Source organism: Schistocerca serialis, chromosome 8 (assembly GCF_023864345.2).
Source record: "Schistocerca serialis cubense isolate TAMUIC-IGC-003099 chromosome 8, iqSchSeri2.2, whole genome shotgun sequence".
Taxonomy (NCBI): domain Eukaryota; kingdom Metazoa; phylum Arthropoda; class Insecta; order Orthoptera; family Acrididae; genus Schistocerca; species Schistocerca serialis.
Window position 1 is genome coordinate 217,662,433 of NC_064645.1, and position 18,251 is coordinate 217,680,683.

Sequence of the window (18,251 nt, forward strand, 5' to 3'; positions counted from 1 at the left end):
ACCGATCACATTCTTTCAGCTGGTTCATTCTCTAAGTAGCCACACATAAATTCTAATCTGTGCTCTAATGACCAGTTGGGAGGAAAACAGTGAGAGAATTGATGAAGCCACGCTTGTGGATTAATGTCGTTGCCGGAATTCTTAAATGTTTTGAATTTACGTGTCGTAATAAACAGCTTACAGTCAAAATCATGTCAGTGAGTCGCACATCGCTCATTGTTACTGTGTTTCGGCGGTTCCATCTCAAAATTCGATGCACTTTGCCAATTTTTTTCATAATTTCCGAAATGTCCTGTGTTGTTATTTTGTGGCTTTTCCGTATTTCTAAGTTCCTCTTCCCGTGTTGGAGCGCGAGTGTCCTCTGAAATATGTAATTTTTGTGTTACTTCTGCCAACTGATCTTGTACTTCCCAGATTTCTCTTTGCGTATTAATTTGATTCAGATTTTGTTTGAATTTCTTAATTTGTTCATACTCTTCTGTGTCAGTGGTGGCTACAGGTCTTGTGTCATTCAGATCATCATCTACCTTTGCAGATAAGTTAGTGAACTGATCCGAAAGTTCGGCTACTTTCTCCGATAGTGTACTTATTTCCTCAGTGTGTTTTTCTGAACCAAGTTTCAGAGTGTCCATTTGTGTTGAAATCGTATCTACTGTGTTCTTTAAGTTTTCCTGAGGTTTTGCAAGTAGCGTAACTGAATCGGTAGATGCAGCTGAGTCAATTTTAGCCCACAAGGTCTCATGATTTTCATGAACAATGGTTTGCAGTTCTTTTATGGCTGCTTCGTGATTCTGTAATGCATATTCATGCCGCGAAAAAATAGGTTGAAAATGCTCACAAATTTGTGTTTTTACGTCATTATAGACTTTTTGACATTTCGATTCGATGTTATGTATCTCAGTAGTTAATTCTTCACGTGTTTGTCTAACTTTTGAAGCTTTTGCTGTGTTTGTCTCTGATTTTGATCCATTGTGTCTAACTTTTGAAGCTTTTACTGTGTTTGTCTCTGATTTTGTTCCATTGTGTCTAACTTTTGAAAATTTTGTTCCATTGTGTCTAACGTTTGAAGCTTTTGTCCCATTTGTTGCATTAATTCTAATAACAATGGACTGGTGCTGTGTTTGTCTCTGGTGTTGTCCCATTGTGTCTAACTTTTGAAAATTTTGTTCCATTGTGTCTAACGTTTGAAGCTTTTGTCCCATTTGTTGCATTAATTCTAATAACAATGGACTGGTGTCTGAAACATGTTCCTCAGTGCTATTCGGCAATGCATTTGAACCGGCGATATTCGCATTTTGAAAAGCCGAAAATGTGTCTTGACTTATTGGAGAAAACGGCGAGGACGCAAAACCTGAATCTACAGTATTTGCAAGAATGTGTCCTGTCATTTCGGATTCCTGAGGCAATCTGTTGCCGACCGACCGATCGATAATGCTTCCCTGTTCACTAATTGTTTCACAGCCTACACCAATATTTGCAGCCCACTCCATTTCCCTATGCACAATTACCAAATTACTACTTTGAACATTAGTTAATTCATTACACAGTGGCGCTAACACACTGCTTTCGTCTTCACTGTCATTTCTCAGTTTACTTTGGAGCCTACTATTACGTTTTTCACACGCCATTATTGTCACAATATTTCACACGACAACACAGAAAAGCACAATTTGAAGAGCAAAATAAGAAAACACATTAACATAGCATTGAAAATAATATCTCGTTAATTGCAAGCGTAGCTGCGAAATACTTGGTGCAAATCTACATGCATGCCACAACTGTTTTACTGTACAAGAATGAAAAACTACAACTACAAAGGAAATTCTCTCTACAATTACACACTAGCAATAAACAAAGGCTACACTAATTGCACAAACTACAAGAAAAAATCAGAAGATTCCAGTGAGGTATTCTCGGCTAAGGGTCAGCATATGAAACGCCCCCTTAGAAAAAGTATACATGACTGTGCCTAAACCGACACACAATATTTTTAGCGCAACGCAATCTGACTTTCAATAATCCCTATAAAAGAATGGCCCTGACTAACATTAACCTATACGTTTCGCAAATCACTTACTTCACAAAAATCTGCGTTACTCGAACTACTGCAATACAGCGAGCGCCACAACAGCCAGCTAAATAAAAGATTCAAACTACTGAAGGCACTAACTACTGATAGGCATAGTTAGCAAATGAAAGATTTTGATAGAGAACGTACAATGTATTCACCTTAATAGTGTTCAAAGGTCGTAATATATATAGTAGTTCATGGCATCCCATAATACAAATTTACTCTTTCTGATGGACACACGTCCAGATCGTCTGCTCTCAAAATTCTGCCATCTCTCTCCCCACATCCACCACTGCTGGCGGCTCACCTCCAACTGCGCAACGCTACGCGCTGTTCACATCCAGCTGCCCAACACTACAATGGCAGACAACAATGCAAACTAGCCACAGACTGCACACAGCACAGCCAGTGATTTTCATACAGAGCGCTACGTGGCGGCGGCGTTACCAATACAAGAACCTAAACAGCCTACTTACAAAATCTCCAGGGTTGAGCAGTTATTGCCCGATGACGACACGCAATAGAGTTTGTTGAAGCGGAGTTCGCCGTTATTAATTACCTTTTCAGATTTAATTTTATTACTCGTACAGAGCCTCAACGTTCCTTTGTTTAACAGCGCGTCGTCAAAATAAGTAAGACATGCTAATGTCTTTGCAATGCGTAATGTCGACTATTGAGTCAAAGTTCGTACCTGTTTTGCCATTTTAGAGAAGAGAAACCTTAAGCGCTTCCGCTTCTATAGTTTCAGTATCAAATGTTCACTAATTTCACTTTACTTCCTATCTCAGTTCAGTATTTAACACAAATTATATATTAATGTCATTTCAGAGATATTCCGTCGGTTCCACACTAACGGAATAACACGTAACTGACATTTAACATCACTTTTATTAATAATCCTTTTCCTTATGACGTAAATGTTAATGAATGGTCACTATCTAGGAGGAAAGAGGGTTTGATCCTAGTCATGAGATAATAGCTTTTAATGAGCTCTCAATCGTTAATTAAATAAAAAGTCACGTTCAAGGATGATATGCGAACTTTCGTTACGTCCGTTTTCACGTATCTGTCAAAACTAGTCCTGTCGCCCACAATTCAAATTAACACTGACGTTAACCCCTTTTGTCGGAACATCGAATCGTAACTATTATGTGAAAGTTTATTCTGGTCCCCGAATTAGTTCCCTTCAGATACGCGCACGACCGAACAGCAGAACAGAACACAAACGACTTGTTTTAACAACCGAACAACGCAATGACGTTACATTACGACTTTGTCCGCCCAATGAACATCTCTTTGACTTTATCTTCTCTACTCTGCTTAATTAAATTATTCCTAACTACAATTTATTCCGCTATTTAACGAAAACAAACAAAAAATAAAATAAATTTATCCCAACGTAAAAGATCCGTTATAGGTTTCAAATAGTGCAGTTCATGACATAAGTTCTTGGCTTGCAGAAAATAACGCTAAATCACAGTAAGACTCTGCTTTCACTGTTTCTAACAAACGATTCAACAAAACCTGATCTTTTAATTTCACAGAATGGGCATAAATTCAGTGAAACTGAGCGGTTCAAATTTTTAGATGTTCAGATAGATAGTAAACTGTCGTGGAAAGCCCACGTTCAGGATCTTGTTCAAAGACTTAATGTTGCCATTTTTACTATTCGAAAGGTATCTGAAGTTATCGTTCGACACGAAAATTAGTCTACATTGCTTATTTTCATTCGCTCATGTCGTATACTACTATATTTTGGAGTAACTCTTCGCATTCTAAAAGGATATTTTTGTTTCAGAAACGGGCGGTTCGGGCAATACGTGGTGTACGTTTACAATTGTCTTGTCGACCCCTGTTCACGAGTCTGGGTATTTTGACATTGGCCTCTCAATATAAATATTCCTTACCGTCATTTCTTGTTAAAAATATTAGCTTACAAAATATCTCCCATTTAAAAGCTCAGTAATCCTGAGACTAGAAAGCGTGTTCGATTTGTGAATGGAAACCGCCTTTCCTTGCTGCGAAGTATTTGATTTATTCCAGACGCGTTTCTCCTTTTACTTTAAGGCATTTTCAGTGAGATCTAGAATGATACAGTTATGTTTTAGTGTGCAATATTTGTAGATTATAAAACAGTTCACTTCCGGTTTTTTATATAAGTAATTGATTACTTACAAATCTCCGCGTTTTTTTGTTGGTACTGCGTTTACTCTCATCTAGTCACACGCTGGAGATCCCACTATAACGTCGCTTACGAAACATAAGCAGGTTTTTATGATACGATCCTTTTTCTCCACAGCTTTCTTATTGTTTGCCTCTACTGCTGTGTAGCACCATCAGCCTTCTGTCACTAGTTGTAGATATTTTCCCGCAAACTGTGATACGAAGTCATAGTTACTGTGTGTGCCCTTTATGTCTCATCCTGTTCCGTTTGTTTACATACATGTTACCAACTTAAAAATGTATATGCTGATCAACTAATGTCTATTCATTTCTGTTGTGTTTACGTCTGTGTGTGTTTGTGTGTGTAAGAGAGAGAGAAATGGTGTGTATAGGTATGGATTATTATTTCTCTCCCTCTCTGTGTATGTGTGTGTGTATGTGTGTGCGTGTGTGTGTGTGTGTGTGTGTGTGGTAATTATATTCAGGGTGAGTTGCAGAAAGTTGAATATGAATGTATTTGCTATCAGAGAGTGACTGAAACTTTCGGTGTTCAGCTAATTGGAGTTTATGTTAAAATGATTTGTGGAGGGGTTAATGGACAAGTGAGTGGAAGTGGATTGAGAGGTAATATTATAATGATAATAATCTTCCATTGGAGTGTTACCCTGTTATTTTATCTACTAGTGCAAACAATGAGTTGTTTGTCATGTGTAATTGATCATTCAACTGCGTTTCGTTTTGTTTCTTGCAGGGTCAGCAGACGCTTTTTATTGTTGAGTCTACTTTCATGTCTACTTCTCTAGAGGTTCGTGTGTGATAGTGTTCTGTTAGGTCTCCTGAAGATGTGGAGTGGTTTGTCAGACACTTCCAGGCTCTGAAACTGACATCAAGTGTTCTGCCTGTTGGTCCTATATACCCATCATAACAAGTGTTAAATTGTAATGTATGTATATCTGTTTTCTGGGACATGTCTATGTCTTTTGTCAGTTTTAGGGTGTATTTTTGAAAGAATTGTCTGTTGTGTATGCTATGTTTGTGCCCTGTTTTTTGGAAATGTTGATAATTTTGTGTGTGACTTTGTGATTTTATGTGATTATGTACCTTATTGTGTTTTCCCTTGAATTCGAATTTTAACCACGTTTTCTGGGCAGCATGTGTAGCTGACACTGATTAATCTCACTTCACCTGTACTCCAACGCCAACCAAAGATTCACAAACTGAATCTTCCTGTGATACCAAAAGTAGATTTCAAAAAATTCCCCACTTACGAATTTGGTGGATACATGTTAAAATTACTGTCCGAAAATTTCAAAGTACAAGAAGATGGAACCATCACAAAAACTAAACAACTAATGAAACAAATAAAAGATATAAAAATCCCAAAGACAGCAACATTCCTCTGATTTGATACAGAAGGCATGTATTCTAACATACCAGTACGGGAAACAACTGACATTATAAATAAAAACCTGAAAACACATAGTCAGCTCCATGATGAAGATCATAACAAAGTCACTTCCAATTCAATAATGAATTTTATTTACACGAAGGTGGATTACCAATAGAGTCCCCAGTTTCAGGAGCCCTACCAAATTCATAATTTAAAGAGAACAGAATAACCAAATTAACTTACTAGATATAACAATAAAAATACAAAAAATGAGCATATGTTTGAAATTTACCATAAAGCCACAGCGAATGACTTTATCATTCCCCAATCATCGAACCACCCACACTCACAAAAGCAAGCAGCACTTCTAGACGTGCTCCATATACTCAAAACAGTGCTACTCAACAAAGAAAACTGCCAAAAACAGCTTGATATAATAATGCATATAGTCAAAAACAGTTGTTACTATATTGGACGATCTCCTCAGCTGGGTACAGATTCTGAAATGATTGTAAGGCTCTAAGAGAATCGGAGCAGAGGAGAAATCGATTGCCCTGAACACGATTCATCTGCTCCAGTGCCTTCAGGATCGCGTGGAGCTCCACTGCGAAAACGGTATATTCATCAGGGAGGCGAATCCGGGTAACATGATCAGGGAACACTACAGAAAAGCAAAGGAAATTCTCCTGTTTGGAGCCATCAGTGTAAACGACGGTAAAACCGTGATGCGCATCTAAAATGTTAAAAAACTAAGATTAGAATGTAAAATATGGTGTACTATCTTTCTTAAATTTAGTCACATCTAAAATAAGTCTGGGTCTCCGGAGGAGCCAAGGTTGAAATCTGCTCCAACCGCGACTGGAAACATGAAGACCAGCCATATCTATTGCATAGATGCAATACTGTGCGCGAATCCCATAGGGCCGCGTTGTTCGTTGCCGGTTATGAAATAGCCGTGCCAGAGGAAGCTGAGCAACGGTATGGTATGCAGGTGTGTACGGTGTGGACAAAGTTTTATACGGCTGGCGCACCGTAAGTAGCCGCCGCCGCATATGAAGTGGCGTTTCACCAGCCTCTGCACAGAGGCTTGGTATGGGGCTAGTTCTGAACGCCCCAGTGGCCAACCGAAGCCCTTCATGGTGCACAACATCCAACATCTTCAAGTAAGAAGGCCTCGCAGACCCATACACCGTGCACCCATAATCACAAACGCCCTGTAAAATCGGAGCAGCCAAATCCTGTCGGCTCCCCATTTACTGTGGCTAAGACATTTTAAAATGCTTAAAGCCTTAAGTGACCGTCGTTTCAGGTCTTTAAGATGAGGTAACCACGTAAGCTTCGAGTCAAAAATGAGCCCTAGATATCTCACCGTGTCTTTAAAAGTAAGGACAGTGTCCCTCATCCTCAACTCAGGAAAGGGTGAAATCGAACGAGAACGGTGAAAAAGAACACATACGGACTCCTCGGTGGAAAACTTAAAAGCCCTCTTGTGCGTCCAGTCATCCAACCGTCTAAGAGTCACACTGATCCATTACCTTCGTTTATAGCGACACCGAAAGCCGCAGGCACTTTCTACCATTGGGTGGTGGTGTTGCGCCGCGATATCGATGTTGACCACGAACTCGCGGTCGATATGGTTCAAATGCTAAACGTTTCTGCAGAACATACTAATGTTCATGTCCTGTGAATATGAACGTCCTATATCTAGTCGTTGAAGGTGCTCTGTTTTATCTCAACAGTAGTGTATTTATACGCCAATACTAGGCAGTGACTTTCAATTAAAAAACGTCCTTCCCTGTACTGCAACTATCTGTGTACGTGTACAGGTTGTGATTCGGAAACGACGACATACAGAAGTTTGGGTCTGGCCGTGAGTCGTGCACGGATAGCCAAAGTGGTTCGGGCGACCGCTCGCGTAAAGCGGGAAAGCCGGGTTCCAGTCAACCTCCGGCACAAATTTTCACTGTCGTCCTCCCTTAAACAGCTGATGGTTCATCGTATTCGCAGCTAAGAATACATCTCATGTCCTCAATTATTGTTGAATGTGTTCCAGTTTCTGTCTTCTCCTACAGAATTAAGCTCGACAGCTCCTGCTGGTACCATGGCAGTTATTCCTTGAAGGCTTAACATATGTCCCATCATCCTGTCCCTTCTTCTTATTAATCTTTTCCATGTATTGCTCTCCTTACCGATTCTGCAGAGAGCTTTGTCTTATCTTACCAGTCCACCTAATTTTCAACATTGTTCTGCAGCACCACATGTCAAACGCTTCGATTCTCCTCAGTTCTGGTTTTCTCATTGTCCATGATTCACTGCCGTACAATGCTGAGTCCAGACGTATATTCTCAGAAATTTCTTCCTCCAATTAAATTGTACGTTTGATACTAGTAGAATTCTCTTGGCCCGAAAAGCCCTATTTGTCTGTGCTAACTTACTTTTTTCCCCTTCTTGTTTACTCCAGCTTGTGTTATTTTGCTACCAAGCTAGCATAGTTCCATAAGTTCTTCTACAGTACTTCCAACTACCCATTTTCGATGTCTTGTCGATAATCTCATTTCGGCTATTTCTCGTTAATTCCACCGTTATTCGGCTTGCTCTCAACCCATATTCTGTACGTCCGTTAGTTCCTCTTCGCTTTCACTGAGGGTAGTAACGTCATAAGTGAATTTTATCATTGATATCCTGACACCAAGCATTTTAATCTCTCCTGAACGTTTTTTTAATGTGTATATACTAAGATGGTATCTGTCCTTACGGACATGTCCGAAAGAACAGATGCCATTGGTGACCATGCAGCTCGTTAGAATGAAATTGCAATGAAATGAACACCCTTAGCTGCATACAGGCGTTGACATACGTCAACGGGGACAGATGAAAATGAGTGCCCCGACCGGGACTCGAACCCGGGATCTCCTGCTTACATGGCAGACGCTCTATCCATCTAAGCCACCGAGGGCACAGAGGATAGCGCGACTGCAAGGATTTATCTCTGGCACGCCTCCCGCGAAACCCACATTCTCAACGTATTGTCCCGCACTACATTCGTAGTGCCTCTGCCCATTATACTCATTACTCGCGGCGCTTTGCCGATTCCCGTAAGAGTTCGGTCACTGTTTGTTCATTGGCACAGAAGAAGAAGATGGTCAAGTGGCCGGTGAGCCTTAACTATATACATACTAAGATGGTATCTGTTCTTTCGGACATGTCGAAAGGACACACACTGGTCAGTATCTGCATCCTAACATCCTAAGAGTTGTCATCCACCATATTAACGCTGTGGCGTCCTTAGGATTTTGGTGCGCAGAGCATATGCCATTTCCGATGTGGACGGTTTATCCCATGAACTTGCGCATTTTATGGCTGTTTTTGAGGAAAGTGGATACTCTGAGAGTATGGAGTTTGGACCATCACCGGAGGTGCTTGAAGAGGAGCATAGATCGGTGGCCTTTCTTCCTTGTGGCATATCGTTTAAGATTGGAAAAATTTTAAGGTATTTTAATATTAAAAGTTGTTCCGTCCACCTTCGAAATTAGGGCACTGGTCGGCTCTGTGAAAATTGATTTGGAGCTTAGGAAGCGTGGTATATACGAAATAAGGTGTGAGTGTGGGAAGGCTTACATCGGCCGTTCGATTCGCACAGTTCACGACAGGTGCATGCAACATCGCCGTCATACAAGGCTACAAAAGCCGGAAAAATCAACGGTAGCAGAACATTGCTTAAACGAGGGACACGATATGAGATTTAGCGAAACTGTGGCGGTTGCCAACACTTCCGGTTTTTGGAACAGTATTAATAAAGAGGCAATTGAAATTAGGTTGGTGGATAATTTGATTAATAGAGACAACGGGTTTCCTCTTAGCAGGAAGTGGAACCCTGTAATATCCCACATCAATACAGAACGTTCTTCGGTGCAGCCAGTCCGAATTTTCGAAAATCGTCTCTGAGTGCGATACATCGTTGCCGCCGGTGTTCTACTGAGGGCGGAGCCACCTGCCCAGTCTCGGAGGGCGGCAATTGTGATGGGCGGAGAATACACCGTCTACGCTGCGGAGGCGTATATAGAATGTCAGTATGCAGCCTTGGCATCAGTTCTCAGCAGGACTGGGACTCAGCAGCAGAAGCAGCGTTCACCTGGAGATGGCGAACAGTTGGATCGCCGCCAAAATAATGAATCGAGTTGATTTTAGGATCCGCCAGCAAACCCGAAGAGACTTTCTAGTGGCAATCCTAAGGGCCACACTGGACTTCACTATTGTAAATAGTAGTGGTAGGAGCCTTCCTGTCTTTGAATGTTGGCTTCAGAGAATCTCCTACACTGGGCTCCTCCTAATTTGGCCACCAAATTGGTCTTGTAGGAACGCTCTTCTCACAGGGACGAAAGGAGAATGTGTGTGTTTACGGGGAAACCCCAATGAAAAGTTTGTTTCCTTTTACTTTGCGCATTTCACCTGAATATTAAAATCAAACCCAGAATTTCTTTGAATTTTGAGTTTTTAATTTTTAATGGTAGCTTTAAAAACCAGACCTCAATTTCCAAATTTCAGATTTTTTAAGTATTTTCGCAAGACATTGTCAACACTTTTTCAATATTTTTTCAAGTTTCAAACAAATTTTCTGTATCGGTACATAAAGGTGATAATGAAAGGGGCATACCACATTTTAGATACTATTAACACATAGAAGTATGCAAAACGCTCAACGCTGCTTCCTGCAAAAAATTAATTGAGATTGGTTAATATTTAGGCTAAAAATACGTTGACCCTGAACTTAGCTAAACAAACTTACGCGAATATGGATTTTAAATTTTTATTAAAAGTGGCTGCTAGTACAAGACACATGCCTATTATAATTTACCTTCACCATAGGCTTGCCCTTCCTACTCCTGTGAGGCCTATTTTTGTTATAATTTCAAGACTAGCGTAGTCTTCCTTTTTTTCTTTTTTTTTTTTTTTTTTTTTTTTTTTTAAAAATTCTCCTTCTGCAGGCAGCAACCAGTGGACTGCTTGATCCGTCATTGTTATCTATATAAACAGCTCTTCTTCTGGCAGGATGACTGCTTGGACTCCTGTTCTCTTCAGTCTTCAAACATCCCATACTGAAGTGAGAAACAACTTCTACAGGAAGCGAAAGTATCCTTTGCTTTCCCTATTTTCTTTTTGTCCTTTTGGGGCACTTGAACCAAATGACACTGTGCAAACTTCCAACTGCTTTTTGTGTCTTTCCATCAGTGCATTTGCCAATAGTGCATCGGATGCAAGCGTCTGATACGCAGGTACTACCTTGCCCTCTGTGGCAGCTGTTAGAGTGCTACTGCTCCACACGCAGTCCGTATATCGAAGTTTCCTAGACGTAATTATAATTTTAATATGGCGAAATCATTTTAGAATCTAAGAGTAAACACACCAAAATGTGAAATAGTAATTAAACTCAAGTTTTAGATAGCAGTCTCCCCTTAAGTTACCTTTTAAGGTAGATTTTGGACGAGACCTTTAACTGACATTATCTTTGTCTTTTCCACCGAGCTTTGAATTTAATGGCCTTGCTCGCACTTTCTGTCCCAAGAAGAGGCCATTGTCTTGCACAATTAACTAAAAGTCTAACATTGCACAAAGTACACCATGCTGTTACTGTATTACCTCCCAAGCACTCTTCATCAACTGTTTAAAAAAGTATATCTTTAAACAAACGATGTTACATCATTAACACAAATCAAATCCAGTTGTGTGGTGTCGGATGAAAACATTCGCATCACATCAGTCACCAGCAAAAAGACAGTCGTATATATTATTGACTCTTGTAATTGGTCATAGAATGTATTTTCTTCTCCCTATCCTTCTTTAGACTCTTTAGAATTGATCAACATTATAAATACTAGCTTAAAGCAACATCAACACATCTCTGTAGCTCGTTTAAACCTCTCTATTACGAGAGAACAAGCAGGTGGGATATGTGGAAGAGCCATAACGACGACAATGCTTTCGCCCCACTCCACCTGATCCACGGCTCTTGCATGATTGGCAGCACAGATGTGTAGCTAAACACCACCAGATCCGCGGCTTTTGCTTGATTGCCAGTATGGACGTGGAACCTGCGTATCAGTATCGACAGATGCATCCGAGCGAGGAGTTAGCGAAAGGATTAACGCACTAGCTAGCATTCCTGCAAGCGTGGGGCGCGGGGGAGGACGTTCAGACCCCAGTCCGGTAACCAGAACTTACGTTTCCCGAGGCTTCCCTAAAGGAGAAGGATGACGTAGTCGTCTATGGGATCTTTTCTTCGACAAGGGCAGAGAAATTACAGCAGATTTAATTTAAATCCGGGAAGAAAATTGTCTGCAGTATTGCATATTCCTGCGATGTGGAGTTCATATGTATTAAGCGTAGTTTTAACAGGAAAAAGAATAAAGTAGGAAACATTTGTCGATTTCACTGTTTTTTATGTGTAATTTTAGGGAAGATATTCACCCATAAAAGGGAGTTTAGCTGAAAGCAAACTAGTTGAAGACTAGACTATGACAGTAGCCGCAAGGAAAACTGTAGTAGAGGCTTTTATTGGAAGGGATTCCATAAGAACAAGCGGCTACATGCATTAGTGGGATGGTGAAAGAGCTTTGAGTTGCCATCTTGAGATTTTCAGTGCATGCCTATGGTGTCAGTAAGGAACTGAGGCTCTAGGTCGGCTTTTGGTCAGTTTTAATGCTTCTTCACGTGTTTACATGAACATGCTGAAAAACAGAGACACTGGTTTTCCACTTGAGTACCAAGAACCATTTAATGTATGCTTAAAACTCTGACGAGGCTCGTAACCTCTATTATTAACCAATTATTATCAACCAATGACCGCATCGCACTAACGCTGTCTTAGGAACTGGGCACACATAGTACCGTATGATATTTCAGACCACGAATAATGAAAGGAGACAATTTCTGCAGCTCTAATCGAACCTTTAGGTTAAATTACACGTCGTAATGGAAGAGACAAACAGATACACAGATTGATTCCGTCACGATGTTACAAAATTTCGGGGCTGATGGAGAAGGGTAAACATCAATTTGAGATAAGGTACTCTGGCCCGGAAATGACTGAGCCGGTGGTTATAAGAGAAAATCGTCCGGATACCAGTGACGGGCAGATATGTATCAGTACTGTTGCAGAATAGGAAACTTTCAGAGTTGGTAGTATGGACCAAACTAAGAAAAAAAGTCCAGCAAACAAGGGCTCAAAAATGCAGATTCTAAGAGCTACTAGTACTTGTTCATCTCCGATATTGTGGAAAACACCTCTTCTGCTGCGAGCTGTTTGGTTTCCATAGGTTTGGAAGTGGTAGTATGGACAAAAACAATCAAAAAATCTAGTTAACATGGACTCTAAAATGTCTGCCTCAAGAGTTATGTGCAATTGTTCGCCTCCGTTACTATGGGAGCAGGAGGACATTAGTGTTTAACGTCCCGTCGACAACGAGGTCATTAGAGACGGGGCACAAACTTGTTCCTCACAAGCGTCTTCTAACCAAACTGCGTTCCTGCGGAATATCGTCTCAGTTGTGAGACTGGATTCGTGATTTCCTGTCAGAAAGGTCACAGTTTGTAGTAATAGACGGAAAGTCATCGAGTAAAACAGAAGTAATATCCGGCGTTCCCCAAGGAAGTGTTATAGGCACTCTGTTGTTCCTGATCTATATTCGATAATATAGATCAGGAGACTATCTGAGTAGCCGTCTTAGATTATTTGCAGATGATGCTGTCATTTACCGTCTTGTAAAGTCATCGGCTGATCAAAACGAAATGCAAAATTATTTAGATAAGATATCTGTATGGTGCGTAAAGTGGCAATTGACCCTGAATAAAGAAAAGTGTGAAGTTATTCACATGAGTACTAAAAGACATAGGCTAATTTTTCGATTACGCGATAACTCACACAAATCTGAAGGCTGTAAATTCAACTAAATACTTAGGGATTACAATTACAAATAACCTAAATTGGAACGATCACATAGATAATATTGTGGGTAGAGCAAACCAAAGACTGCGATTCATAGGCAGAACACTAAGAAGGTGCCACAGGTCTACTAAAGAGACTGCTTGTACCACGCTTGTCGGCCGTATTCTGGAGAATTGTTGTGCGGTGTGGGATCCGCATCAGATGGGACTGGCGGACGACATTGAAAAAGTACAAAGAAGGGCAGCTCGTTTTGTATTATCGTGAAATAGGGGAGATAGTGTCACAGACATGATAAGTGCAATGGGGTGGCAATCATTAAAACAAAGGCGTTTTTCGTTGCGACGGGATCTTCTCAAGAAATTTCAAACACCAGTTTTCTCCTCTGATTGCGAAAACATTCTGTTGGCACTCACCTAAATAGGGAGAAATGATCATCTCGATAAAATATGAGAAATCAGGGCTTGCACAGAAAAATTTAAGTGCTCGTTTTTCCCGCGTGCCGTTCGAGAGTCGAACTGTAGAGACACAGCTTCAAGGAGGTTCATTGAACCCTCTGCCAGGCACATTATTTTGAATAGCAGAGTAATCACGTAGATGTAGATTAGGAAAGGATGGGGAAAGAAATCGCCTGTGCCCTTTCGAAAGAACCACCCCGGAATTTACCAGAAGCGATTTAGGGAAATCACGGAAAACCTAAATCAGGTTAGCCCGACGCAGGTCTGAACCGTCGTCCTACCGAATGTGAGTCCAGTGTGTTAGCCACTGCGCCTCATCGCTCGGTGATTCTTCAAGCAACCAAACTCAGTTTTAAGAAAACCTGTTTTTTTTTTTTTTAGGAATCTCAATGTTTATGACATGTCCTGAACTGCGTGTCGTACAGTGATATAATTTTCCAGATACATTCAGTGTGGTATATGTGGATACAGTCTACAACTTGTGTTGTGAATTGAGATAGCAGTAAAGAATTAATAAATTAGAAAAACATACGTGTTCCTGAAGTTCTCCTACATGCACAGCGAAAATGTAGTAAGCGATGAAAAAAATGGCTCTGAGCATTATGGGACTTAACATCTGAGCCCATCAGTCCCCTAGAACTTAGAACTACTTAAACCTAACTAACCTAAGGACATCACACACATCCATGCCCGAGGCAGGATTCGAACCTGCGACCGTAGCGGTCGCACAGTTCCAGACTGTAGCGCCTAGAACCGCTCGGCCACTCCGGCCGGCAGTAAGCGATGAACTTTTTTTTTCGTTTCATTATTTTGTGAGAGGTGTCAGCGAAAAAAGGATCGAAAAGTTTTGAAACTATGTGTAAAGTTCGTAGTAACTCCAAAAGCGCTCTCATGAAATACTAGACAATAAAGTATGCGCAATGTGAGCACCTTTAGTTATGCTGCCTTACGACATACAGATATTTTGTAACTTTAATTCTGCTTTTATTGTGCTCTCAATGAGTAGACTACGACGGCACATTGTCAATAATTATATGAAATACTAAAAATAAAATTTTTAGTGTCCTGGAAGCTTCTGCTTTTCCGCACATTGCAGCGCTTTAGCTGTTTTAGCAACGCTAAAGAAGCTGATATAGGCATGTGTATTCAAAGACAGAGATACATAAACAGGCAGAATACGGCGGTGCCATTGGCAACGCCTACGTAAGACAACAAGTGTCTGGCGCAGTTGTTAGATCGGTTACTGCTGTACAATGGCAGGTTATCGAGATTTAAGTGACTTAACGTGGTATTTGCGCACGAGCGATGGGACACAGAGGTAGAGATGAAAGTGGGGATTTTCACGTACGACCACTTTACGAGTCTACCGTGAATATCACGAATCCGGTAAAACATCAAATTTTGACATCGCTGAGATCAGAAAAAGACCCTGCAAGAACGGGACCAACAACGACTGAAGAGAATCGTTCAACGTGACAGAAATGCAACCCTTCCGCAAACTGTTGCAGATTTCAATGCTGGGTCATCAACAAGTGTCAGCGTGCGAACTATTCAACGAAACATCATCGATATGAGCTTTCGGAACCGATGACTGCACGACGCAAGGCTTTACCCCTCGCGGGGTCCGTCAACACGGACATTGGACTGTTGATGAGTGCAACATGTTGCCTGGTCGGACGAGTCTCGTTTCAAATTGCATCGAGCGGATGGCCGCGTACGATTATGCAGACAACCTCGTGAATCCATGCACACTGTATGTCAGCAGGGGACTGTTCAAGCTGGTGGAGTCTCTGTGATGGTGTGGGGCGTGTGCAGTTGGAGTTATGTGCGACCCCTGATACGTCTAGATACGACTCTCACAGGTGATACATACGTAAGCATCCCGTCTGATCACCTGCATCCATTCATGTACATTGTGCATTCCGACGGACGTGAGCAATTCCAGCAGGACAATGTGACGCCACACACGTCCAGAATTGCTACAGAGTGTCTCCGGGAACACTATTCTGTGCTTAAACACTTTCGCTGGCCACCAAACTCCACAGACATGAACATTATTGGGAATATCTGGGATGCCTTGCAACGTGCTGTTCAGAAGAGATCTTGCGGATTTATGGACAGCCCTGAAGGATTTAAGGTCTCAGTTCCCTCCAGCACTGCTTCAGTCGTTAGTCGAGTCAATTCCTCGTCGTGTTACGGCACTTCTGCGTGATCCCGTGGGCCCTACTCAATATTTGGCTCTTCAGTGTATAGTCAGGTAAACTGGACAAGTTTGGATGGGCCAAGGGACAGTTGGGCATGGTGCACACAGTTGCCTAATACCCGATGTGTAGAAGAAAAAAAAAAGACTGGTCACAATCTGATATTCCTGCAGTTATAGACGAAAAATGCAAAATTGTAAACTTTGAGAGTCGATGGCTGAATGTATCACGCTGCAGCGCTATTTGCCGGGCAGCTGGCAAGGATAGTAATCTTGGGACGTGTCGATGGCAAGATATAAAGTCTTGGCGAATTTCTTTCCGTGCACCCAGTTGGACGATAGCTATGCCTCGCAGATAGGCGCGTGAACAATGTATGCAGACGTCAGCATTTGAAAGAGGACGTGTAGCTGCCCTCGAAGAAGACAGGTGGAGTAATCGGTGAATCGCTCGACATCAGAATAGGACTGATGCCACAGTCCGACAATGTTGGCAGGGGTAGGTGAGTTTAACGTCCTTCGGATCTTCGGTCTTGGCTAACACTCAGCGATAGAGCAATGAGATTGTTATTTCTTATGTATCGGTATCGACGTTTCAAACAGAACATTGACGAACTGAACTCGCGACTTGTGCGAGATATTTACTTCACCAAATGTCGTAATTAAATCGTTTATAATCGATGGTTTATCACTTGCTATTTAAATATTAATGATAAGTTCAAATTAGTTCCAGCGACACCAAATTCCCTATAGACTGGTTGTAATCTCAAATCTATAATCAGTCGTAACAGTGTTATTAATTCCTAACGTCAAGAAGTTTCTATATAAGCGCCGAGTGCGTCAGTCAATATCGCAGCACATTATCTGTATAAATGTTATTGTAAAACTCGAATGATAAATGCATGAATTGACACGATATGCTGGTTTATTACACAATATTAGTCACTTCTTAACAGAGCCGTGAGGAAGAAGCTTTCCCAGGCGTTGGGGGGAATTATAAATTATATGCTTCGTAACTATCGCCAAGTTCTGCAGTCCATTAGCTATTACGAATGAAATTGTCTATCTGTGTTCACTTCCTAAATAGTGTTAACTTCAGGTTATGTAATTAAAAGTCACTTCTGTCTAATATATGCAAGTCCTCTATCTGAATTCTAAATAACGTAATATTTGAAGTCAAAGTATCGTTTCACTGCGTCATAGTAGATCGCAATAATCAATTCTGAAAAAACTATCCAATGCACCTACATTTACGAGCATTCAGAAGTATGACCTGCTTCGGCTAACTCTAGTAACGTAGTGTCAATGGATTGAATTATCCTTAGCCATTACTCACGAATCTCACGCGGAGTATTCTTTGGGAACGTTGGTTCTACTTTGCGAATTTTAATTATGATGATTTTTCAATTCACTATGATTTTGAATTTTGAGTTTGATTTCACTGGAATACTATCTTTCTTTCGTATATTAATAAATTACTAAGTATTAGATTCCTGATTCAATTACTGGTTAATATCCAAATAATAGTGTTAACTGGAAATTTGTTTTCTTGTTCATTTTTCATGGAATTCGGATCTTGTTTTTGGGAAATCTTTGGGAATTTTGGAGCTAATTTTTGGTTTTCATTTCTCGTCCGAGGAAGTAGCATTGTATGAGCCATGGCCGAACTGAGTGTCAAGAAACATATGGTCGAACTAGAGAGACGACAGAATGGGAGGACCGATTAATCTACAGACAGGCACTCAGAGCCCGAGATTCGTTGTTATCATTGATCCGACGTGCGACTGGTACTTCAATGGAAAACGACCGTTAATAGGTGGCTCATAGGAAGGGGATTGAGCTCGAGGCGCCCCTTGCGCAAACTACCATGACCTCCATACACCAACAAGACCTTTTGCAGTGGTGTCGCGCGCATTCGGTCTGGAATCTCATCATTGACGGGTGGAATTCTCTTCAGTGATGAGTCCCACTTCGAACTGAGCCTTGATGACCAGCGAAGACGTGTCGAACCTGAGTGCCGACCGCCATAACGT

General features: G+C 41.1%; 1 non-coding gene across 1 annotated transcript; it reads right to left on the minus strand.

Moving 5' to 3' along the window:
* Window positions 1-8,506: 8,506 nt before the first annotated feature.
* On the minus strand, window positions 8,507-8,581 carry Trnat-ugu (transfer RNA threonine (anticodon UGU)). The gene has a single exon. It is a non-coding gene; the product is annotated as a tRNA-Thr (tRNA).
* Window positions 8,582-18,251: the final 9,670 nt, after the last annotated feature.